Source organism: Eurosta solidaginis, chromosome 3 (genome assembly GCF_040869045.1).
Source record: "Eurosta solidaginis isolate ZX-2024a chromosome 3, ASM4086904v1, whole genome shotgun sequence".
NCBI lineage: Eukaryota > Metazoa > Arthropoda > Insecta > Diptera > Tephritidae > Eurosta > Eurosta solidaginis.
In genome coordinates this window covers 154,338,750-154,364,916 of record NC_090321.1, presented here as the reverse complement: position 1 = coordinate 154,364,916, position 26,167 = coordinate 154,338,750, and the positions used below count along the sequence as shown (strand labels likewise).

The window sequence follows — 26,167 nt, the reverse complement described above, 5'->3', positions numbered from 1 at the left end:
ATACCGTAGATCTGTCGAACGCGTCACCTGGCCAGCTCTTTGCCAGGCGTTAAGAACAAATTTTCAACAACATAAGAGTGACTTCGAAATTAAAGAATCGATTCGTGCTCGAAAGCAGGGCCAAAACGAATGTTTTGATGAGTTCCGTAATGCCATCCTAAAAATCGCAGAACCACTTGAAACTCCACTTTTAGAGGTAGAGTTACTCGAAATTTTAAAACATAATTTGCGATCTCGGATTCGGCAACATCTTCTTTTCATTCCTATTCATTCTGTGACAGAATTACGTAGACTCTGTTTGAAAGGTGAGAGTCTTGCCAATGAAATTACGAAGACAACGTCATCTTCACAAACAAACAGCTCTCGACTATTGCCTAGGAGACAGGTTAACGAAGCCTACCTTGACTTGGAAGTAGATGATGATGCGATAGTGCAAAGTGAACTTGCCGAGGTACACGCAGTTTCTCACCTAGCTTCCAAACTAAAACCTGGTTGCTGGAATAGTAACAAAGAGGGACATAGATATTATGACTGCCTTGAAGAGCGAACGGTGTTTTGCTACGGTTGTGGCGCCTCAAATACTTATCGTCCCAAATGCCCGAAGTGTAGCCCGGGAAACTGCAAAACGAGCGAGGAATCTCGACAGATCCCTCGCAACGACAGCAAACGCTAGCCAGCAATATCTCACACAAGTATACGCAAACCAGCTGTGTACCGCCAAGTATACACACTGGTGATTCTCAGACTTTTACAACTCCGCCAAGAAAATAAATTATTCCATACGAAGAACGGTTGAAGAGATACAATGAAGTTAGAAGAAGAATATTTAGTCCTGATGATAGTATCTCAGAATTTCCAAAACGTTCCTCAACTCGTATGAAAGACTTTTGGATAAAAGTTAAAACAAATAGAAAAAAATTGAAGAAGGTTATTTGTTCGTTGCAGCGAAGTGAAAGTGATTTGAGGCCCTATGCCAAGGTTAGGTTATTGGAAAGCGACCACTTAGGCCTCCTAGACAGGGAGCTCAGGTGTCTTGCCTAGGAGGTTTGTTAGCAAAGGAGGTTTCCAAACGTCCTTTACGAAAACACCAAATTCCGATCTGCACAGCTGATGGCAAGAATCAAATAGTTTTCGGTACTATAGACCTTACTGTAAAATATAAAAATAAAACAGAAATCATAACTTTTTTTGTTGTACCGAGTATGTCACAGGATTTGATACTAGGTGTTGATTTCTGGCTTAAGTTCCAAATTGCGCCGAACATTATTTCGGAAATTTCACTTGATGAAAATTATAATGACGAAAACTCGATTTCGTTGAATGTTGAGCAACAGCATCAGTTAAGTTTAGTTAAAAATAGATTTCCAAGCTTCGAAAAAGAAGGCTTAGGAAAAACCTCTTTATTGGAGTACGAGACACAGCTCGAACCCAATGTCCGTCCGATAAAGCAGCGATACTTTCCAATTTCGCCAGCTGTCGAGAAACTCGTACATGCCGAAATTGATGAAATGATTAAGTTAGGTGTAATCGAGGAAGCTCCAAATAGTCCATGGTCCAGTCCGGTTGTGTTAGTGAAAAAGCCAGGTAAAGTCCGTCTGTGTCTTGATTCAAGAAAAGTAAATAGCGTTACCGTGAAGGACGCTTACCCCCTTCCTCATATTGATGGGATTCTTAGCAGAATACCCAAGGCAAAATTTATAAGTTCACTAGACTTAAGGCGTGCCTTTTGGCAAATTCCCCTAGCCGAACAATACCGAGATTACACCTGTTTTACCGTCCCTAATCGTCCGCTTTATCGATACCGTGTGATGCCTTTCGGTCTTTGTAACGCCCCACAAGCACTTTGTCGCTTGATGGATCGCGTAATTCCACCCTATTTAAGAGATCAAGTTTTCGTCTACTTAGACGATTTATTAATTGTGTCAGAAGATTTTGACACACATATGTCCGTCCTTGCTGAAGTTGCTCTACATTTAAGGAAAGCGGGGTTGACCATAAACGTCAACAAAAGTAAATTTTGCATAAAGGAAGTGAAATATCTGGGGTATATCGTAGGCAACGGAACTATACGTACCGACCCCGAAAAGATTTCGGCTGTTACGCAATATCCGGTTCCAACAAACGTCAAGCAAGTTAGACGGTTTTTGGGAATGGCGGGCTGGTATCGCCGATTCGTTGACAATTTCGCTGCATTGACATGTCCTCTTACTAACTTATTAAAGAAATCCAAAAGTTTTGAATGGAACGACGACGCCCAACTAGCCTTCGAAACGCTGAAAGGAAAGCTCTGTACAGCACCATTACTGGCTAGTCCAGACTACACAAAACCTTTCATCATCCAGTGTGATGCCAGTAAGCTAGGAGTTGGTGCGGTGTTGGTCCAAAAAAATGCCGAGGATGTTGAGGTTCCTATAGCATATTTTTCGCAAAAGTTGAACAAAGCGCAAAGTAACTATAGCGTAACAGAACTCGAGTGTTTAGCAGCTCTGCTAAGTTTAAAGAAATTTAGAGCCTACGTCGAGGGGCAGGAGTTCACTATAATTACTGACCACGCTAGCTTGCAGTGGCTTATGCGACAAACTGACTTATCCAGCCGACTAGCGCGTTGGTTTCTCAAATTGCAAGGTTTCAAATTTAATATAGAACATAGGAAAGGCTCCCTTAATGTAGTGCCTGATTGTCTATCACGACAAAATTTTGAGGAAGTAGCTGAAGTCCGTGAGATTGAGGTCCGTCCGTTAGTTGATTTACAGTCGTCCGAATTTTTGTCCGATGATTATCAAACGTTGATAAGTCATGTCCGTCGAAATGAGAACCGCTTGCCTGATCTTCAGGTAATCGACAACCTGGTTTATAAAAGAACCGAACACCCCGATGGCAATCCTGAAAGGGAATCATTTAATTGGAAGCTTTGGATTCCCACATCTCTAGTTCCAGGGGTCATCGAAAACGCGCACTGTCCACCAAATAAATGTCATGGTGGGATTGCCAAAACATTGGAGCGATTGCGAAACAATTTGTATTGGCCAAATATGACAGTTGATGTCAAGAACTACGTTAGCCGATGCGAAACATGTAAGCAAAGCAAATCGCCCAATGTTACGCTAAGACCACCAATGTCCGCACAATACACTGTACAAAGACCGTTTCAGAAATTGTATGTAGACTTTCTTGGACCTTACCCTAGATCCAAGCAAGGAAACATAGGAATATTCATTGTATTAGACCATTTGACAAAGTTTCCCCTTTTAAAAACGGTTAAAAAGTTTAACACTCCAGTTGTATGCGACTTCCTCCAAGATAACGTCTTTAGTATTTTCGGAACTCCCGAAATTGTAATGAGTGACAATGGCAAGCAATTTAGATCCACTCAATTTAATACCTTATTGTCGGCCCGTGGGATAAGACATGTTTACACGGCCCTATATAGTCCTCAGGACAATGCAAGCGAGCGTGTGAATCGCTCAATCATTGTAGGTATAAGAGCTTACCTTAAGAAGGACCGATCACACTGGGACAGGAACATCTCTGAAATTGCTGAAGCACTTCGAAGTTCATAACACCAAACGATCGGTGTAACACCATATTTTGCATTGTTTGGACAGCAGATGATGTCCCATGCAGGTGATTATGAACTATTAAGGAAGCTCAAGACCCTGGACGACACCGTTTTGGAACGAAGTGACAACCTGAAACTCATAAGAAAGAAAATTTCTGAAAACATCTCAACAGCCTTTGAAAATTCCTCAAAACGATACAATCTTCGAAGCTCTGATAAACGTTTTGAAATTGGTGATTTCGTTTTTCGGCGCAACTTTGTCCAAAGTGATGCCTCAAAGAGATTTTCAGCGAAACTTGCTCCAAAATTTGTAAAATGTAAAGTGACTGCGATAAAAGGCAACTGTATATACGAGTTAGAGGATATCGATACAGGGAATAGAGGAATTTATCATAGGAAAGATATCCAGAATAGCAACTAAGGCACACCGCACCAGCTCTCTAGGTGGGGGGATGTGTACCATAGTACAAAGCCGCAAAAATAATTTGTTTTGAACTGAGTTATCGACACATCTTGGAAACGCAAGGGTCTAGTACCATTTCCTGAAAAAATTATCTTTCTTTTCCTGTGGAGATCTGAAAGAAGTAACATAGTTTGTAAAGTTGTCGCGGTGATATAAATTTCTTTTGAGTTAGAAGTGAAGTAAAAGTGAAGCTTCCTAAAGTTAACTAAATAAATTAAATAGCGCGAGTGAGCATAATTATATTTGACCAACAAAAACACTCAAAAGCAGTCGTCAACTGCGAGCCGGAGCCTTGTTATCTAATCTTTAAATTTTGCATCTATATACATGGTGAGTTTTCAAATAAGTTATAAACCCATACGTGCAAAGTTCCCCTTTTTTTACTGCTATACCAGTTTAAATAAAAATATAAAAACTGCGGTATTTTATTTATTCTACTAGATTTCTTTCGAGAATTCCCAGCAGAAAAGTTGTATCATATGCATGTGGGTTGCTTGTGCGAGCCACAAGCAACCCTCTCCCTCATCTCCCTGCATTTCGCCATCAAAGTATAATTGTACTAAACGCTGCAAACGTTGCTGAGATCTTCCTAGGGCCACTCTTGACCTATCCCTAAGTCCAGCCTGATCGAGTTTTCCCACCCCCAGCTTTGGAATTTTCAAAATGAATGAATAGCAAATCCTCTCAAGTATTTGCATAAATATTAAAATATGTAAAAATGTAAAATTTGGCATATAGTACAATGTACGAAGAAGAAGAAGAAGTTAAAAGTTAGTATACTGAAAAGACAAGTCATTAAGTACAACAAAACTTGGAGCAAAAGGTTGCTAATAAGAATGTATATGATAGAAAGATGTTGCGAAATTGAAATTATTATTATTTCCGAATAGAAACATCAATCTAAGAAGGATTATCCAATAAAATTAAAATAATACCTAGATTTAGTCCCATTTAGATTTAAACCCACTGTGGAAAACAAAAAAAGTTAAATTTAACATATCCATTAGATTTTCATAATCAAATTTCATATAATGATTATCAACATGAATATGTAATGTAACTAGCGATCGCTCATCAACATATGCCTATGTTGTTGTTCGCGTACATTCAGATTGTTTAAACATGCGACAAATATAAATTGTAAGGAATGAGAATGATTGAACATGTTTGAGAGAGAGTCGTATGACGTCGTTTGAACCCAAATTGTAGCTTAAATAATTTTTTGTTGCGACCTCTCTTAAGCATTTTGTATGAATTCGGATGGTTACCGTCATTCGCAAATTTATTATAGATGGGTAATTTATATTTAAAAGAATATTTGAATGTTTACGATATTCCTAATGCAGCAACTGCAAGCGTGAAGGCCTTCGATGCTACGTAGCAATGCAATATATATATAAATATTTATATATATAATATATACCTATATCTACCTTTTTTTGATGCCCCTAAATATTGAAGCACACCACATACATATGCATATCTAGTCATAAGATTTTATTAATGTTACTTAAACACATATTTTTCTTAAAACATACTTACTTTGTTGTTGTTGTACATACATACTGTATGTACATAAGCATGTGCGGATATACGAATGTAATTTCAACTTAAGTGAAATTCGATCATTTTTAATGATAAATACTTTGTTCTTGCAAAGTGAGTTTTCTTTGCATCTACACACATACATATTTACATACATCTGTATAAAGCTTTTTATTGAAGTTAAAGTTAAAGACAAAAAAAAAAAGTGAGTATGCTTATAGGAATCATTATAGTTCTGCCACCTCATACTTTTCGTTGTAGTTTTAGGAAATAATAGGCAAACTAAGCTAATATCCTTAATATTGTAATGGATTGATTTTGGATGAAATACTAATTGTTAAAATGGGTAGATAATTCGTGTTTGCTTTGGTTTGAGACACAGGAGTTAGTGGTAATGTATCGGGGCCTCAATAACATCTATGGGGCCAATGGTAGGGCGGGTAAAGAGGCAGCCACCAAAACTTGCAACAATGAGCTGCCATGCATAGAGGTGAGTATACGGTGGGTCATATGACTGTAGTGTGGCATGTAAGTGCGTTTGTTGTTTTATTTTATCTTCTTATGCTAGTGTATCCCAGTGTGCAAAACAAATTATTCTGTTTGACCATTGACTGGGGAGAGTAATGCTGTGCAGTGATCACGTTAAGGAATCCACGAAGCTGAAGCTCCGGGCCTAAACGCCAGTGCACACGCCGTGGTCATCGCACCTTGTCACAAGCACTGCTGCTCGTTTGTTCATGAATGTGCCTGTTGCACACTCAGTCGATGGATATCATAACAGCTAACCTGAATTTCCCACCACCTACTGCTACCAATACTATCGAGCCAAATCACGCTCCTGTAAGCAACCCTCGTGGGCTTAGGGATGAGTTAGCACCAATTTTAAAATAATTGATGGTCGAGGCGAAACAAGCGATTCTGACGGAAATTCGTGACAGTTTACCGGAATTAACTAGGGCAACTCCAAATACTGGTACAGCGTTAGAGCCGTCAGGGGGTAACGATAGGGCACGTAATCGGAATAATAAGCGACGAAGGCATAATTCAAGTATCGAATCCCGTGATTCTAGGCGTTCCCGCGATTTAGCTACACACGTTAATACAAATAAACATAACGTGAATAGAAACAACAATCACCCTATGCTCAGTGCAGCAGCCTACACGCGCAATAATCCACCACCAGCTCGTCAACCTCTTATTGTCGAAGAAGGGGAATCATCAGCTATCCCTGCAGGACGTGAAGAAGCATGAGGAATAAGGGAAAGGGAATTGTCCTGGCCAGACATTAAGGTAGAAAAATGGGGATTAGATTTTAAAGGGCACGGCGATGCCATGCCAGTCGAAGATTTTATATTCCGACTAGAATATTTAAAAGAACAGTACGGGTGTACTTGGGGAGAAATAATACGCGATTTCCATCGACTACTAAGCAGCGAGGCACGTGAGTGGTACTGGCTGTACATAAAGTCTCACGGCAAAGTCGATTGGCCGTGTTTGCAGTTTGCACTGTGGCGGCAGTTTTCAGCACAACGCACAGATTTCGAAATTTTGAGAGAACTGAAGGAGAGGAAGCAAAGACCAGGGGAAAATATAGATGAGTATTTCCACGCAGTTGGTATTTTACGTTCGCGACTCAAAAATCCGATACCCGAATACGAGATAATACGATTAGTAAAAGGGAACTTGCGCGAATCGTTAGCTAAAATGGTCTACCCTATTTGGGCATATTCCTTAGACCAATTACGTATGGAATGCAAGGAGGTCGAGCGATGCTTTCCGCGCCGGGACCGCACGCCGTTGAGTAGTTTTACGCCACGTACACAACAGGTAAACGAAATTTATCAATCTGAAGATGATGAGCGTTTTACTCCCGGTGATGAGGGTCAAGTCACCGTGGAGGAAATACGTCGTCAGCCTTCAAATAAGCAGTCGGGCGTTCGTAGAGTGCTGGAATTGTGGCGCTGACGGCCACTTTTTCACCGAATGTATGTCGCTTCAGCGACGTATTTTTTGTTACAAATGTGGCAAGCAGGAGGTTATTACTCCTAAATGTCCAATGTGTAACCCAGCGGGAAACGCTTCGAAGAACGCGATTGTGACGGGGGAATCGCGCTCCACACAAACCTCGTTAAGGTAGACGCGTCAACAAATACCGAACCGTAAATTGAATCCGAAGTTACCACTGACATTTGCATTTTTTAAAAACACAAAAACCATAAGGCCATCAAAGGCAGGGAAGGAAAGTACGATATCTTACGAAAATATTTGGAAACTCGGGAAAGAATTTTTTCAGATAGTATTATTGTGGGACGTAGGGCAGTTTCGCGTAAAGTTCAGAAGGTAGTGGCATCTATTGAGAAAATAAGTATCACAGACCCGCGTGTGTATGCGGATATAGATATAATGGGCATACAAACACGCGGCTTACTAGATACTGGCGCCTCCGTTAGCATTCTAGGCCGTGGCTGTCGGGAGTTTGTAGAAGGATTAGGAGTTCCTATCGAACGTTATGTGTCTTCTGTCACAACTGCAGGCGGCCGCAGACATAATGTTTTAGGCAAAATAACTTTACCGGTAAAGTTTAATACAGTGGAACAAAAAATCACATTTTTCTTATGCCCATATCTCGAACAAAAGATCTACCTCGGAGTCGACTTTTGGAGGGCGTTTCAGTTGGCACCTGAAGTTATTACCGTGGATGAAATAGATCTAACAAAAATAGAGCAAGATTTGGTGTCTGATGAAGACAGGAACGAACGTCGTGTTTTACACTGCTTAACGCCAGAGCAGAAAGAACGTTTAGAAAAAGTAGTAAAGGGGTTTAGAACATATGAAGATCACAGGTTGGGGCGTACAAGTTTGGAAAAACATACAATAAAGTTGGTCGACGAAGCAGTACCCATTAAGGAGCGACATTATCCTCTGTCGCCGGCAATGCAAGCCATCGTATATGAGGAGGTCGACAAAATGTTGGAGTTGGGCGTAATAGGGGAGAGTCAGAGTCCGTGGAGCAACCGAACAATAGTGGTAAGAAAGGCAGGGAAGAATCGCTTCTGTTTAGATGCGCGGAAACTCAACGCCGTCACTGTAAAAGATGCATACCTCTTACAAAACATAGAGGGTATACTAAGTCACATTGACGACACCCACTTTATAAGCAGCGTTGATTTAAAGTTCGCGTTTTGACAGATCGAGCTAGATGAAGCTAGTAAACCCTACACTGCTTTCACTGTGCCTGGTCGCTCACTCTACCAACTCGTTACAATGCCGTTTGGATTATGCAATGCAGCCCAAAGACTATGTCGGCTAATGGACCGTGTCATTCCGCAGAGGCTAAATTCAAACGTTTTTATTTATTTGAATGACTTACTAATCATCGCCCCTGATTTTGACTCGCATCTTCGGAATTTACAAGAAGTCGTCATCTGCTTAAGAGACGCGAACCTTACAACAGGGTTGAAAAAATCGAAATTTTTTTTCAAAGAATTGCCATATTTAGGTTATATAGTAGGAGGAGGTATATTGAAAACAGATCCTGAAAAAATCAAAACGAGACAGAAAATCCCGGTTCCGAAAACGGTAAAACAGGTGCGCAGTTTCATCGGAACTGCAGAACGGTATAGGAGATTCATTAAGGATTTCGCCACAATGGCAGCACCGTTAACAGATTCGTTGAAGAAGGGAAAGAGATTCGAAATGTCTGAAGAACCTATTGAAGCATTCAATTGCCTAAAAAGAGCACTTACGAGCGCTCCGGTTCTTAAACACCCTGATTTTTCAAAAAGATTTTATGAACAATGCGATGCGTCGGATTATGGTCTGGGTGCAGTACTCTACCAAAAGGAAAGTGATGGCGCAGAAAAGCCAATCTCGTATTTCTCACAGAAATGCAACGAATATCATAGAAAGTATAATACTACGGAAAAGGAATGTCTTGCTGCCGTGATGGCCGTCAAGAGATTTCGACCATACATCGACTTAATGCCATTTACAATAGTGACCGACCACGCTAGCCTTAAATGGCTAATGTCTTTGAAATATCTAAATGAGAGACTTGCTAGGTGGTCATTACAATTACAAGCTTTTAATTTTGAAGTAGAACACCGCAAAGGTGCAGACAATATAGTGGCCGATACGAATATAAAGAGTTAATCAACACAATTGAGAACAATAAAGAAAGGTTGAATAAATAATCCAAAAGTAAAACTATAGCATGTAAAACATAATTGTCTAGCAAAATTTTCTCTTCGTAAACTATTTGTGGCCCTGATAAGGGCCGCTTTTCGTAGGTATAATTGTTTAGCAATTTTTTTCTCTTTGCTGACTAGTGGTGGCCCTGATAAGGGTCGTTTTGCGTATACTTGTATAGCGAATTTTCGCTCTTTGTAAACTAATGATGGCCCTGAAACTAGGGGAACTTATTGCGTCTGGGTTTCATAGCTTATTCGTGGTACATCATGCATATCCGTTTGTGTGCTGCAGCTGTTCCGTGCCAAGTATTGGCCTTTCGCTCCAACGGTGTCACTTAAAAAAAAGCGAACATGTAGAAGGGACTTTATTATTTATCCTTGGTCCTTCCTTCACTTTGTAGCGGCGAAAGTATTGTCCTTATTTCGGTAGATAACTGTAGGAATGACCGTTGGAGTTGGGCATCAAATTTACTCTCTGAGCCCCCACACTAAGGTCACAGACCTGAAAATGGAGCGAAAAAATTAAGCCATTTTAGAGAAGCTAACGCCACAAACTTTTTCCCTATATTTCCTCTTCCTTGATCTTGCGGGGTAATTCTTTACTTCAGCTCACAACCGCAAAAACTCGTGCAAGAATATCAGGAGAGGTGTCCAAAAATGCGTTTTGGACTCAGGACGACGAATCCGAAAGCGAAAATTAAAAATTTTATTTCTGTAAAAAAATATTCCCAAAAAACTGAAAAATGCCACCGGAGCGCTCCAAAACCGGGGGTGGAATCCATAGTATTTTTGCGCAGATCACTTTTCGGCCGCGCTTATATAAAATTACCATGAGAGACCAAATCTATATCCGCGCAAGACACTTTTACCCAGTTTTTTTTTGTGGGTACGAACACCATCAAAATTACAACAGCCACATGAAAATTTTCAACTTTGTTTGTAAATATATCTGGAAAGAAAAAAAATTCAATTTCCGTTTTCGGATTCATGGTCCTGGGTCCAAAGCGCGTCTTTTGACACCTCTCCCGATATTTTTGGACGAGTTTTAGTAGTTGTGAGCTAAAGTAAAGAATTACCTAATAAATTTTCACATCAAAAGTAAATAAACAAAAAATGTAAACATAAACAAAGTTTGACATTTTACAACTAGCTTCGAATGAAAAAACATGTAAAATGCAACTCTGATGCTTTTAACTGGTTATTGTACCATGGAACTTACTTTTCCAACGTCTAACAGCCCTGCAAAAATCGTGTGACCAAAAACGCACACAGCCAAATAAAATAGCATGTTGACAAATTTAGCTTTGCCACAATGTATCGTGCTCTCTCGCACCTACTATATTCATAGGTATTGTGAAATATGTCATTATGTGGAAAAAAATTTTCAGCGAGTCCGCCATTTTCCGCGAATAGAGCTGCAGGCCTGTGCTAATTTTGGAGCATTAAATTAAATTAAATTAAATTAAATTAAAACAACAAGCAACAACCGAACAATAACTTTATAGCTGGTCAATATGGTGAAACAGCTAAGCCGCCGCCTCAAGCCAATGCGCCAACTTCCATGGATTCGCCATTGCCTCCAGCAACGACACCGCCAGGGAAAGCTGTACCTGGTGGTCCCAATCAGATGACTATAAATAGGGCAAATATACCTGGCTTGCCTCATACTTTGTGTTTAATAAATTTTGTTATTTTTCTAGACTGGTCAACCACCAGTTTCAGCTATACCACCAACATCAAGTGCAGGCGGTGTTGCAGCTCCATACCAGCACACAGGTGAATAGCAAATGCCACCGCAATCGTGTCCAATGCCACGACAGTCTGGTCTAATGCAGTCACAATCCGGTCAAATGCCACCTCAACACCATATGCACCAGCCATTTGGTGGCCATGAGAAACATGGTCCTCCAGGTATGCCGCCCGCATCAACTGGACCAGGTGGGGCTATGAAACCACATCCAGTTATACCAAGGTATATACCACAACAGCAACCAGGTTATGCAATGCCACTATAGCAGCAGCAACAACCTCCCCAGGTTGGCTATTTGCCAATGCCACAAAATCCGGGCTATCCACCACAACCCCAACATCCAGGTTATCCTCTACAACAACCAGGTGCACCGCATGGTTATATGGCCGTTTTAGATCCCGATCAGATGCCAAATCCGATAAGCGTTATCATTGAAAATCAATTCCCATTGTAAATTTTGGTGAATTGGGTGCAATTAGATGTAACCGTTGCAAGGCTCATATGCAACTTGTAGATGCTGGTCGTCGTTTCCAATGTCTAATGTGTAAAGTAACAAGAGATGGTAAAAAAAAATCTTTCACTTTTATTTGTGTTCATTGATCCATATTTTTTCTCAACAGTGCCAACTGCATATTTCCAACATTTGGGCCACACCGGACAGCGTGTCGAAAAATATGAACGTCCTGAACTTGTATTGGGTACAAGAGTATTTGTGTAAAAAATGTTTGGGTACCGATAGCTCACAAGGTAAACCTCAGCTCATATCCATCATCAATGCCTCGCATTCAATTGTGGACGCTGTACGCACTACATTGGGTTCACGTAGTATGGACAAGCAAATTGTTGATTCCAGTGGTAAGGCCACAATTTCAAATGATGGGGCAACCATTATGAAACTATTGGATATTGTGAATCCACCCGTAAAACTCTAGTAGACATCGCCAAATCTCAAAATGCTGAGGTAAGTTTTTTGTTATATTAGAATGTGTAGAATAAAAATGTTTTTCTTATCAGGTCGGCGATGGCACCACTTCAGTAGTATTTTAAGCATGTGAAATCTCAAAAAAAGTTAAGCCATATGTTGAGGAAGGCGTGCATGCACGTATCATCATTAAAGCTATACGCAAAGCATTACAATTATGCATGATAAAATATGACATGGCTGTACATGTCGAAACGCCAATCAAAGGAACAACAAAGTGCTTTATTGGAAAAATGCTCTGCCACAGCAATGTCCTCCAATGTCCAAGAGTTTCAGAAAATTGTTGATGCTGAATGGCGTCTCCTGTACAATAAACTAGATAAGTAAGGCGCCAATGTTGTGTTTTCTAAACTACCAATTGGTGATGTTGCTACACAGTATTTTGCAGATAGTGATATGTTCTGTGCTGTTCATGTACCAGAAGAAGGTTGGAAACGTAGAATGAAAGCTTGTGGTGGTGCTGTTATGACTACAGCTAATGATATTAATACAGTTCATATAAAAAAGAAGTAAGTACTTTAATAATAACATAAACTCGCTTAATTGGTTGATATAAAAAAGAAATAAGTACTTTAATAACAACATAAAAAATATATTAATTGCTTTGAGCTATATTGTTGCAGCGTCGTCTAAGTGGCCAGCACTGTACATAGCAAAATATTGTTATATTACATTATATTATATTCATAATAATTAATTGCTTGCAAAGCTTAAGCGTTTTTTTGGTTTAAACTTACTATCAAATTAAAATTTTAATAAATTTCACACTTCAAACGTCGCCACAACAGCCTACACTAAACCAGTACAAAAATGCATAATCCTTTTTTATGTTCAAACAAAAATTGTTTAAGCTCTCGCTGCGGCCGTCAAACGTTCTTTATCTATACTGCGCCGTCGTCTTGTTGGTCAATTGCGCGCCGCAATAGCCATTGGTGGCAATTGACATTCATCATAAAGTAGAGAAGGCACGGTCCTGCGGAAGCACAGTTACAACAGCAGTTTCTGACTTTGCATCATACGCACAGTGTGATGAATGCTTCTCTTTTTTTTCTGCTTGGCGGCAGCACTAGGGCGGAGCGACTAGAGTTTTTTCTCGGCCAAGCGCTGTAATTTCACTGTAACCCTATTTAATTTGTTGCGTCTCATCCCCCTTGATCCTTGCAACCGGACCATATGCGCATCACGTACAACAATCGATATATCAGCGCCGGAGTAACTATAATTTTGAATGTAAAATTTTTAACTACATTCACTCTAATCATTAATTAACATTTATATACGCACCCATTTGATTTCGTTACCAACTTTTTAGGATCAAGCTCAGTCAGCATATTTGTAGTATTTCCCAGATTTATTTTAAACATTACCAGTCGTGCATGTGCCTCTGGCAATGGAATGTAGATATGCTTTTCGAAACGTCGTCGTATAGATGAATCCAAGACCCATGATATATTGGTAGCATCCAATACAGGAATGCATCCGTATCATTGCCAACACCTTGCATTTTTACCAAAAATTTTGTTTTCTGTGACCTACATCTGACCATTTTACATGCGGTTTTTCAATGGCGCCGTCCAATTTGCTTTGCAATTTCTTCTTTCCTGGATCCTCACCGTCGGAATCGCTTTCATCTTTTTTATCCTTGTCATCTCTGTAATATAAAATTAACTGATTATATTTAACCTAATGAAAACATGTGCAGTGACTTATTTTGAATGAATCCACAATGATATTCAAGAAGTTGGTGTTGTTTTTGTAGCAGTAGTTCGCCCCACCCAATAGGTGCGACCGATCACAAATTGTTATCAATATCCTCTAACGAGTGTTCAAGGAAACTTGCAGCTTCAATAGGGGTGGACCATAGTGAGATGGTTGTTGGAGGCGTTGGTTCCACATTAGAACGCATTACAAGGCAGCCTGTTCCAGTACCGGAGCGACTCACGTCCCACAAATTGTCATCCTCCCAGTAGACCCTTGCAACGGGACTGCGCCATACTCTCCTGCTGCTGGATGGTATCGAACCCAATCCGGGTCCTTCACCTGATCCTGGTCCTGAGAAATGGTTTTGCTGCGTTTACCGGAAAAGAATCTTTTTAGGACGGTCACACTCTTGTCAGTGTGTCACGTGCAAGGGATGGTTGCATCGGACAGGTTGTCTTGGGCTAGATCCCAAAACCAGACATCTCCGTAACTTTTGTAAATCTTTTGTGGCTCTTAGTCCCTACCACCTTTTGCACCGTCCGCCAGCACAGAATATCCGCGACGACAACCCCCTAACGGGCTTCATTGCGCCGTTGCCATGCCGCAAACCCAACTACACCGGGTACCTAAATTCTTACCCAGGGACGTCCAGTCTCAGGGCTAGAACAGCAATTGCGTCCAGGCCTCCCTCAACTCAGGCGTATTCACCCGTCACTTACCCCTAGAGTGACGACGTCTCCCACGGTGCACTTCAGAATTCTGCAGTTTAACTGTAATGGATTAACTGGGAAGATCACGGAGGTAGTCGATTTCATGAAGCGGCACAACATCCGCATTGCTGCGATTCAAGAGACTAAACTCACAGCAAGATATGCATTGCAGACCTGATCTGGGTATAATGTCCACATAAAAGATCGCGAGAGCCGAAATGAGGTGGTCTCGCGTTGATCATACACCACTCAGTGCAATATCATATATTTGATCCCGACATCAGCCGCAGGGACAGTGTCTTAGAACGTCACGGCTTATCTGTCTGGTAAGGCGATGTAAACATAGAAATCATCAACATCTACATCCCTCCTGTCACCCCTTGCCCCAGTGGATACCGCCCTGATATCAGAGTACTACTCACTGGCGATAATCGCATTATCTTAGGCGATTGCAATGCCCATCACGATCTTTTGCATTCCAATCTTCAGGCGGACAGCAGGGGTGATATGTTGGCGGATCAAATAGAGGAAACGAAACATACTGCGCTAGAAGTAGAAATGTCATAGCAGCGAAAAAAAGTAACAATTAGCTGATAAACCTCTACCATCTGTATGGTTTTGGCATAATGAAATTGTTTACATAGTTGAAGCGTTTTCTTCAAGCTCGCTTCCCTACAAGACGGAGGTAACTAGTTCACCCACACATTCAAAGCTTTTTTCGCTCTCCACTAACACATCGACGTTTCATGCTGTCATCGAAATGACAGTTCATTGATTATTCCGGGAAACTTTGAAACGGAGTAAAAATAGCATTGTTTACAACGAAAAATATCTTGTGCTTTTAGTTGTGACCATGGTACAATTACCAGGTAGAAGCATTAGCGAAAATGCAACCCTCCCGTGTATTTTGTTGTTGCCGATTGTACATAAACTGTCAATCGTTCTTTCAGTTTCTTGTGTCAAAAGTGATTTTTCACATGTAATTTTCGTCAACAAAGCCAAAAAAAAAAGTTGGTTTGCTGATGAAGCTGGAGGAAAAAGGCATTTTTAATGGAAAATAAAGGTAATTAGCTGATTTTTAAATGATATATATTTAATTTATTGTTATTATTTATTTACATATAGCAGCTGAATCACTTCTTCAACGTTTCCAGCGCATCAACTCTTGGTAATGCTATACGACAGCATGACACTGATAACACAAGTTTACAAATTCAGGTCAACTTTTGGATCTGAGCAGATAAGAACGATTCTTAACTATATTTGATATTCTGAATTCGAATCTGCATTCAGTTTTTTAAGATTGATTTTAGTTGCCGAGTTCTCGCATGATAGCACCATTGTGCTGTTATAGCAGCTTTTAAATAGTAGCACTGCTTGATAAGTCATTTCAACTGTATCTGTAAAATAATAGAAGTGACTAGAGCAAATAAAAATGCAGAGACAGTGTTGCAAAGTTGATTCAAAGTGTTTTTGATACGTTTGTGGTTGTTATATGATTAAAAAAAGTGGCAAAATAATAACAAATGCACTCAGAAATGCGTATCTGCACTACTTTGGTTTCAGAGTAGCAGACACTCATAAGTCATGGATACCGAAATTTATTTCAACAGGTAATTGGTATCTTAACTGGCATGCAATCTGGGTTCACCAAATTTTGTTGTTTTTTATGCTTGTGGGATAGCCGCGCAACTGAACATCATTATCTGAGAAAAGAATAGCAAAGTAGTACTCAATATGAGCCTGGACAGCAAAACTTCTCCGCTGAACCACTTGTAAATCCACAAGATATTTTCCTGCCACCTCTTCACATTAAACTAGGCCTAATAAAAAAATTCGTCAAAGCATTAAACCGTGAAGGACCGGCTTATCAGTACTTAGTCAAGTTGTTTCCTAAATTGTCATATGCAAAAATCAAAGAAGGAGTATATGTCGGAACTGATATTAGAAAATTAATGGCTGATAAAAAATTTAAAAAATGTTTAACGCTCGATGAAGCAGCCGCATGGGCATCTTCTCAATATATCGTTCACCACTTTCTTGGTAATCACAAATCCCCTAATTTTAAGGAAATTGTTGGCGATATGTTGGAAAATTATCGAAAGATTGGAGCTATAATGTTTCTAAAGATGCATTTTCTGCATTCCCTTCTCTGTTTTTTCCCGAAAACTTGGGTGATACGAGCGACGAATAAGGAGAGCGGCTACACCAAGATCTAGTCAACATTGAAAGACGATACCAAGGATTTTGGGATGAAGGCATGATGAGCGACTACTGTTGGGCTCTAATACACGAAACAGATACTAAACAATACAAAAGGCAAAGTTCCACCAATCTTCATTTCTGATTTGTTACTTTTAAGTTAATAAAATGAATATTATTTGACAAAAATATTTAAAAATGAATTTATTGACAGTATTAAAAACTAGAATCAATCTTAAAAAATGGCATGAAGAATCGGATTCAGCATCATAAATTGTCTTAAAACCCACTTTTAGTTGCCTAGATCCAAAACCGTGTATACTTGTGTAATATGTGTCCATAAATATCGAGAGAGGTGTTAAAAGAAGCGCATTGACCTCGACAACAATAATCAGAAGGCGGAGGTAAATTATTTTGTGTTGGACAATAGATATTTGCAAAAGAAGTTGAAAATTTTCAATTGAAATGTTGTAATGTTGATGATAATGGTACCCACAAAAAAAATTGTGGACATAAGTGTTTTGCGCAGATATAGTTTTTGTCTCCAAACCGGTGTTGGACCCACCCAGATTAACTTTTTATAAGCGCGGCCGAAGGCCGCCAGCGCAAAAGAACTATGGATCCCACCCCGGTCTCGAAGCACTCGGTTCATTTTTCGGTTTTTTGGGAATATCTTTTGAACGAGCTAAAATTTTTCTTTTTCGCCTTCGGATTATTGTTATTGGATTTGGTGCTGCATGGTTTCTTGCACTCAAAGAAATGGAATATGATAAGAAATTTATAGATTTTCTGTCGAAACGTTTATATGATCGCATCACTTCAAGATTATCACATGGTATATGTAATGGTGATCCAGAGCAAAGGTATAGTGGTTTATTAAATTTATCATTACTTATGGTCTTAAAAGATGTGGCGTTGTCTAGTGCCTCAGCATGTACTTCTGCATCACTGGAACCTACGTGCGATTGGAACTGATGAGGATTTGGCACATAGTTCAATAAGGTATACAAGTTTACCGTACTGAATTGTTTAGTTAATTTGAAAGTAATATATTGTTAAATTCTTATAGATTTGGTATTGGTTGTTTTACCACCATTGAAGAGGTTGATTATATTACCGATACCTGCATCAAACATGTCGAACGTTTACGTGAAATGTCTCCATTATGGGAGATGGTTCTAGAACCAATTGATTTGAAAAATATCCAATGGTCGCAACATTAATTTTGTTTATGATATATAAATAAGGGACCGTTTTGTATTGTATGCATCTTTTAGTGTATGTATTTATATTCCAAAGCAGTTTAATGTAAAGTGAGATACAACTTTTTAGGAATTATATTGTTCCTACTTTATCTGCCTAAGGTCGTTATTTTTTAGTATTAAAATTATATTGGGAAATGCTATTGCTAAATGTTTTTTGTAGTGGACCTTATTTTCAATACATGTATGTATGAATGCTAACGTTACTGTCTCCAAGGGATGTTGAAAATTTGGGATGAGATTGTATATAAAATGCTGAGTTAATAGTATTTTCATGAATAAGTACTGATTTATTTTAAAATTTCATGTATTTTGTAAAGTAAAAATTAAGTAATTTAGTAACCTAATAAATATCGAAGATACATATATACATAATAACGTTTAACGTTGGAAACTCGTCGTGTCGGTATTAGAGGTGCAGATTTCTTTGAAGGATATGTACTCCATGTCTTTAGATGTAATCTTTTTTAATTAAAAAAAGCACGGGTGTGTTGAAAATTTCAAATGAGTCGCTATGCCACAGAACTTTCGGGTTCAGCGCCATTGCATGGTTGTTTTGATCCAATTTTTCTTTTGGCTCCTCTGTTCGGAACCGATTTTGCTTTCGGTTTAATTTTTGGTTGTAGTACTGACTTCAATTACGGTTCCGGGTTTTCCTTCTGGCTCTAGCCAGGAGGCTTTTGTAGCAATTTCGGCTTTAGGTTGGATCTGGTATCGGTACCTGCTACGGTAAAAGTTCGGCTTGGAATATTTCCGTTTTCAACTCTAGTATCGGTTATACTCCAGTTTTTTCTTGTCATCATATGGATGATATAAATAATCCAAAAGTAAATCTATAGCATGTAAAACATAATTGTCTAGCAATATTTTCTCTTCGCAAACTGTTTGTGGCCCTGATAAGGGCCACTTTTCGTAGGTATAATTGTTTAGCATTTTTTTCTCTTTGTTGACTAGTGGTGGACCTGATAAGGGCCGTTTTGCGTATACTTGTATAGCATATTTTCTCTCTCTTGTAAACTAATGGTGGCCCTGAAACTAGGGGAGGTTACTGCGTCTGTGTTTCACGGCTTATTCGTGGTACATCATGCATATCCGTTCGTGTGCTGCAGCTGTTCCGTGCGCAGTATTGACCTTTCGCTCCAACGGTGTCACTTAAAAAAAAGCGAACATGTAGAAGGGACTTTATTATTTATCCTTCGTCCTTCCTTCACGTTGTAGCGGCGAAAGTATTGTCCGATATTTTGGTAGATAACTGTAGGAATGACCGTTGGGGACGATGAGACAACTTCCGTTTTTTACAAACTCTTGATTTGCACTGCTAAGTCATACATAACATTATATTATATTTTTTATCTTACAACATTCGGGAAACAATATTTACATCAAAGACGGTAAATATAGCGATGGAGTGGAGTTGGGCATCAAATTCTCTGAGCTCCCACAATAAGGTCACAAGCCTGAAAATGGAGCGAAAAAATTAAGCCATTTTAGGGAAGCTAACGCCAAAAGCTTTTTCCCAATTTTTCCTCTTCCTTGATCTTGCGGGATAATTCTTTACTTTAGCTCACAAGTGCAAAAACTCGTGCAAAAATATTGGGAGAGGTGTCAAAAAAAATGCGTTTTGGACTCAGGACGACGAATCCGAAAGCGAAAATAAAAAATTGTATTTGTCAAAAAATATTCCCAAAAAACTGAAAAATGGCACCGGAGCGCTCCGAAACCGGGGGTGGAATCCATAGTCTAGTTGAGGGGTCGACTGCTAATACGCTACCAAAAATATCGAGAGGGTGTCAAACGACGCGTCTTGACATCAGTATTATTAATCCGAAGGCGGAAAATAAAAATTTTAATTCGTTCAAAAGATATTAACGAAAAACCGAAAAAAGACCCGCGGGTACCTCCGAAACCGGGGGTGGGATCCATGGTTGTTGTTGTTGTTCCATGGTAAATACATGGTAATTTTGCGCAGAACACCTTTTTGCGTTGGCGGCCTTCGGCCGCGCTTTTAAAAAATTACCATGGGAGACAAATCTATATCCGCGCAAAACACTTTTACCCACAGTTTTTTTTGTGGGTACCCAACACCATCAAAATTACAACAGCCACATGAAAATTTTCTACTTTGTAAATATATCTGGAAAGAAATAAAATTTTTAATTTCCGTTTTCGGATTCGCGGTCCTGGGTCCAAAGCGCGTCTTTTGACACCTCTCCCGATATTTTTGGACGAGTTTTAGTAGTTGTGATCTAAAGTAAAGAATTACCTAATAAATTTTCACATCAAAAGTAAATAAACAAAAAATGTAAACATAAACAAAGTTTGACATTTTATGACCACCTTCGAATGAAAAAACATGTAAAATGCAACTCTGATGCTTTTGCCTGGTTATTGTACCATGGTTGTGACAAAGAGGATAAATACAATAAGAGCCGTCACTCGTTATTCTGTGGCGAGTATCTCGCTACAACAACAACAACATTATTTACTTTGGTAATAGTGCAGTTTACGGTACCCACCGAAATTTGGGCCAAAATTTTCGATTGAGCAAAAGACGCGTATTCACGTCTAGATCAAGAATCCGAAAGCGGAAGTTAACTTTTTTTACCCGTTCAAAAGATATTAACGAAAAACCGAAAAAAGACCAGCGGGTCTTTTTTTGTAGGTACAACACAACAACAACCACATTAAAATCGCCAAATTCAACTGCAAATATCTCCGGACAGAGATAAAATTTTTCCTTTCCGCCTGCGGATTATTGTTCTCGAGATTAATACGCGTCTTTTGATACCTCACCCGAAAATCTTGGCCCAACTTTAGGGTGGGTACCGTAAACTGCACTACTACCTTTACTTTCTGATTTTCATTCATACGTATGTGCATTTTTAAATAATAAAAAAAAATGTTATATTATTCTAATAGATAGCATCTCCGCCGGGTTGCGATGCAGCTCAGAATATGCCAAAATCAGAGGAAATCTACAATTAAATTCAGATTCACGTGTCATTTGCCAAGGATACAAGGTACTTTACAACCAACATGCTTTGGAATACGGTACCAAACTGGTTGGATGTATTTTCCTAAAAAAGGGGGGAACTACGCATCTTGGTTTGCCAGTATTTGCTTCGGTAATTTATATTGATTTGTATTGATTAAAAATTGCAATAGTAGATAATGTAATGTGAATTAAAATTGAATAGGTAGCCAGAGCAAAAAAGGCAACTGATCGGCATGCAACTGCTATTTATGTGGCGCCACCGGGAGCTGCTGCTGCTATCCTAGAAGCATTAGAAGCAGAAATGTCTGATTGTTTGCATCACCAAAGGTGTGCCATAACATGATATGGTTCGCGTTAAGCACGCTCTCTTAAGGCAAAAAAAAAAATCGCGTCTAGTCAGGCCCGATTGTCCAGGAATCATCGCACCAGAAAGGGTAAGTAAATTGGCTACCATATTAAATAATTTGACATGCTTTTGTTGAGAATCAACTGAAGAATGCAAATACGACAGAGTTCGAAGTTCATGTGAAAACCAATTAATTTTTTTAATTAGCGTTTGGAGAGAAAAATACATATGTATGTATGCATAGAACTGCATAGAAGGGGAGGAATTAATTAATTATTTTTAGTAGATTTACAAGATTTTTGTCATTTTCCCTGCGTCGCAGTTGTTTGTTGTTGTTATATATTGATGTTATTGTTATATTAATGCTGTCGGAATGCGAGTGATTCCGATCAGCAACAGTAAATATCAGCTGGAAATACCGAATTCCAGCGAAATTAGTTGTTGTAACTGTCTGGAGTTACAGGTGGCGACCGATTTTCTTTTCCTTAAGGCCGGATGCATTGTATTTTGCTGCTTCCAATATTACCATTCCTTTTCGCGCTCCAGTATCGGATATATCATGTAAAAAATAAGAGGAGAAAAACTGTATCTTATTGGAAGGGTTTTACAATGCTCCAATAAACTTTTTTTTAAAAGTATTGAAGTTATTACTACTTTTTATGTGATTAGGAAGTTCATTGAAATATTTCAGGCCCTTATATATATGACCGTCCTAAAAAGATTCTTTTCCGGCAAACGCAGCAAACTCATTTCTCAGGACCGGGGTCAGGAGAAGGACCCGGATTGGGGTCGATACCTTCCCGGAAGAGGAGAGTATGGCGCAGATCCGCTGCAAGGATCTGCTGGGAGGATGACAATTTGTGGGAGGGACGCAATAAATTAAACACTGAGTCCGCCTGCTCATTACCCTCTACTCCCCTGTGGCCTAGGACCCAGGGCTACAGTACTACGCTGTGTGCTACTAATTGATTTAGCTTTTCTACGCACTGAAGGACCAGTGCTGACTTTATTTCGAACGCCGCAAATGCCTTTAGTGGGGCCTGACTGCCTGACTGAGTATGGCAATTGTTTCATTGGGTTCAGCTTAGCGCACTAACTAATGGCGAATACTTCCGCTTGAAAATGCTCGGATGTGCTTTTAGAGTTACTGATATTTTGGCTCTGGGTCCGAAAACTCTGGCTCCAATCCCCTCTGGCGTCTTCGAGCCATCTATGTACCATACGATCTTGAGCAGACTAGGAATACACCCGCCCATACCTATACTGCCGTACCAAGAGACTGAGCAGCCCATTACATTTTGGCACAACCGGAGCACTGCTGGACATCCAATCTATATGAAAGCTATGCATTCAAAAGTGTTTGTACCAGTATCTGGTGCACACCGAACTTGACCAATGTATGCTATATTGATGCCTGCACAAATACCAAGCTATGTTTATGTGAATAATGTTACTGCTTATGTATACAAGGTGGAACACCACACTATCTACATGGTGATATAGCCACCGATCACGTTGTTGTAAGGGATTAATTAAAATATGTTATTCATAAACACTGATTCTTATATTTTCATTATCATTAAACTGTAGACTGTAGGATAATGACGGATATTCTTACTGGACACTGCCTTCTGGCGTCACATGCCTCTAAATTAGGCTTGGTCAGTGATAGCAGATGTAGGAAGTGCGGGTTGGAGGAGGAAACGATCGATTACGTTCTGTGCTCGTGCCCTGCGCTTGCCAGGCTAAGACTCCAGCTGACAGCTTTCATATCTAGAAGCAGAAAGTGGCTTAAGTTCTAGGAAGCTTCTGGTATTCGTCAAGAGGGCGGAGTTATTTTATAAGCTGTCCTGGTTGTTGATAGGGTTTTTAGCTTGGTCGTTAAAACAAACTTCTGGTAACACTACGAACTCATTCAGTCTATGTGAGGTCGTCATGAACCCGCCAGTTCAACCTAACCTATATTTTGTTTTGTTTTTTACTTTAGAATCAACCGTTTAAGTAAGCGATGTCAGCTAACTAAGCGCCTTCAAATGTAGATCCATAAGGAACATGGGGTCGCCAGAGCCACGGCTGTTAAAGAAACAGGATTCGACACGGGTAGGTGAGGTTCACAATTGGGTTGGAGAAGCTATATATTGCTCTGGCAACCCATTGAACGGAATGCGCTACACAGCCCCCTGAACGAATTTGGTATTTTAATCGCCTCTTACGCAGGCATGGCTACCGCGGGTATACTCTAAGCCCCCTAATCCGCTGGAGCCATGAGAAGCGTTAGTGACCTTGGGTGTCCCAAGCAAAGTTCCGTCGTGTCTTGTATTGTTGGGTGAGCGGCTAGGCAGCACCGTGCAACAAATGCACCATTCAGGAGGATACCCTTGCTGAGCCCAGAAAATCTGTGAAAGTTGGATGTAGTGGTCGGATGCAGCAAACGAGTATATTCTGTAATAGCATATGATCAACTTGGAGATAACCAAACGTTTATTTTCCTGTCCAACAGGGAACTGGTTCTAGACCCTGCTGCTAAAGAAGGATAGGCGTAGTCACATCAATTCGTTCCCGGGTTACTCGGGAAATCAGTTTTAGCAGTACTTTGCACTTTTCATACTGTACGTCCATATAAGAACTTCGGATAATGAATTAGACAGTTGTTGTTGTTGTTGTTGAATTAAACAGTCTGCATTTTTTTGTTTTTGTAGCACGTCACGTACACGTTGCTTTGGTTCCCGATGGTGGCCCTAGCGAGCTCAGTACATTTGGCAGGCCGTGGTTCTCACCTTAGTTTAAATTATTTTTTCTCCACTCAACTAATTTATATATCCATATGAACATCGAGTTTAACAGGTATACGTTTTTTTTTCCTTTTACACAAAATTTATATTTACAAAAACATATAAGAAAATAAAAACGAACGTATTAAAAACAGTATTTGCGAACTCATAACAGGCATATAATTATAATAAACCTAAAAAAAAATCAACATGTGCACATAAATTAAAAGAAAATTTCGTATAAAAGAAATCTATGACCCATATTCTTTTGGACTGTATTTCTGGGCCTTTCTGTCGCCAAAATCACCAAACTCTCATCTACTCCATTGGAGTTACAAAAAAAAGGTTTTACAACACACCCTAATGCCTGCCTAAAAGAGCTCCTTTACGTGGGGATTGGGGGGTTTATTGGTGCAGGGTTGATACCCTTTCTGCAACAAATAAAAAGTAAAACAGAAAAAAACAGCCTAATTAGTCGTTCTGGTATATTTTGTGACTGATAGACACCTTACAATTTTATAAAAATTTTGATCTATGATGAACATTACGTTTGAGACTAAAACGGATAAGATTTATTGTGACTCGGATATATGTCCATGCACATCAATGTGAAATTCAAATTTTATACAATTTGGGATAAGAAAAAAGCTAATTTTAGACTACCCTGACTCGTTTGTTAATTTTCTATCTATCATAAAAAGCTTTTGTACAAGCCATCTTACTTCTCTTTTCACTTTAAATACACATTTTTAATAATATGGTGAACTTTTTGCTGCATGCTATAACGTGGTAGGTCGCTCCAACGTTAGGGCAAATGGCTAGGTGAATAGACAAATCCAATTGGACGCAGCTTCCCGAGATGCAAATAAAAGGATTTATAGGTGATGAGATTGCAATATCAAAATATGATGAGATGCAATTACGCCTTATTCGATGAAAATGTTGTATGGTGGCATTTGTGTAAAAATGGTGTTGAATTTGTAAAAATTGTTGATACACTTAACAAGTTGATATTGAAGTTGCGAAAAAAATTGTTGCATTTAAAAACAAGGATGTTGAAGTTGAAAAAATGTGATTCCCTGGCGCTTGGAACAGGCTTCACTGGCCACCTTCGGTTCCCTTTACGAGAAGAAAATCTCAATTAGCGCCAATTACATTTTTTTTAATTAAGGCTCCCCAAGCCGATTTGGCGTTCACGCGCCTTATGTCACACATACGTTAATATTATTTGCCTACATACCTACACGCAATATAAAATGAGTGTATCCACAAAAATGTAGTATTTTAATCAAAAAAAAAATCAAAAAGATAGTAATTTTTAGAATTTGGGATTACGCAAAAAAACCAATGATTAAGTGGGAATCTTCACCCAGGAAAATCCGTGCCTGCGGATTTATTGAAGAGGCTGGTGACCGAAGTCCAAATTGAGGTCGCGTGGGCCCCCAAACGGCGCGAAAGTCTATATGATAAAAAAAAAGTCTTTAGCATTTAAGGACTCACCTGATAATTAAAAATTCCACATCTCTATGCCGCAAGGAAATCCTTTCCTGGTGGTTGGGTTTTGTGTCCCCTTCTCTTTTAGAATTTTCGATCGACGCCGCGCTTTTACATGAAGGCAGTTAGCCTTTTATTAAAAATTACAAATTCTTGAAATTATACGGCACTACTCTGATCCTTTCTGGATCCTCGCG

General features: G+C 39.4%; 1 long non-coding RNA gene across 1 annotated transcript; it reads left to right on the top strand.

Moving 5' to 3' along the window:
- The first annotated feature begins 17,682 nt into the window (after positions 1 to 17,682).
- Positions 17,683 to 18,530, top strand: LOC137246694 (uncharacterized). Its single transcript, XR_010951648.1, has 3 exons — positions 17,683 to 17,965; positions 18,026 to 18,104; positions 18,172 to 18,530. It is a non-coding gene; the product is annotated as an uncharacterized lncRNA (long non-coding RNA).
- Positions 18,531 to 26,167: the final 7,637 nt, after the last annotated feature.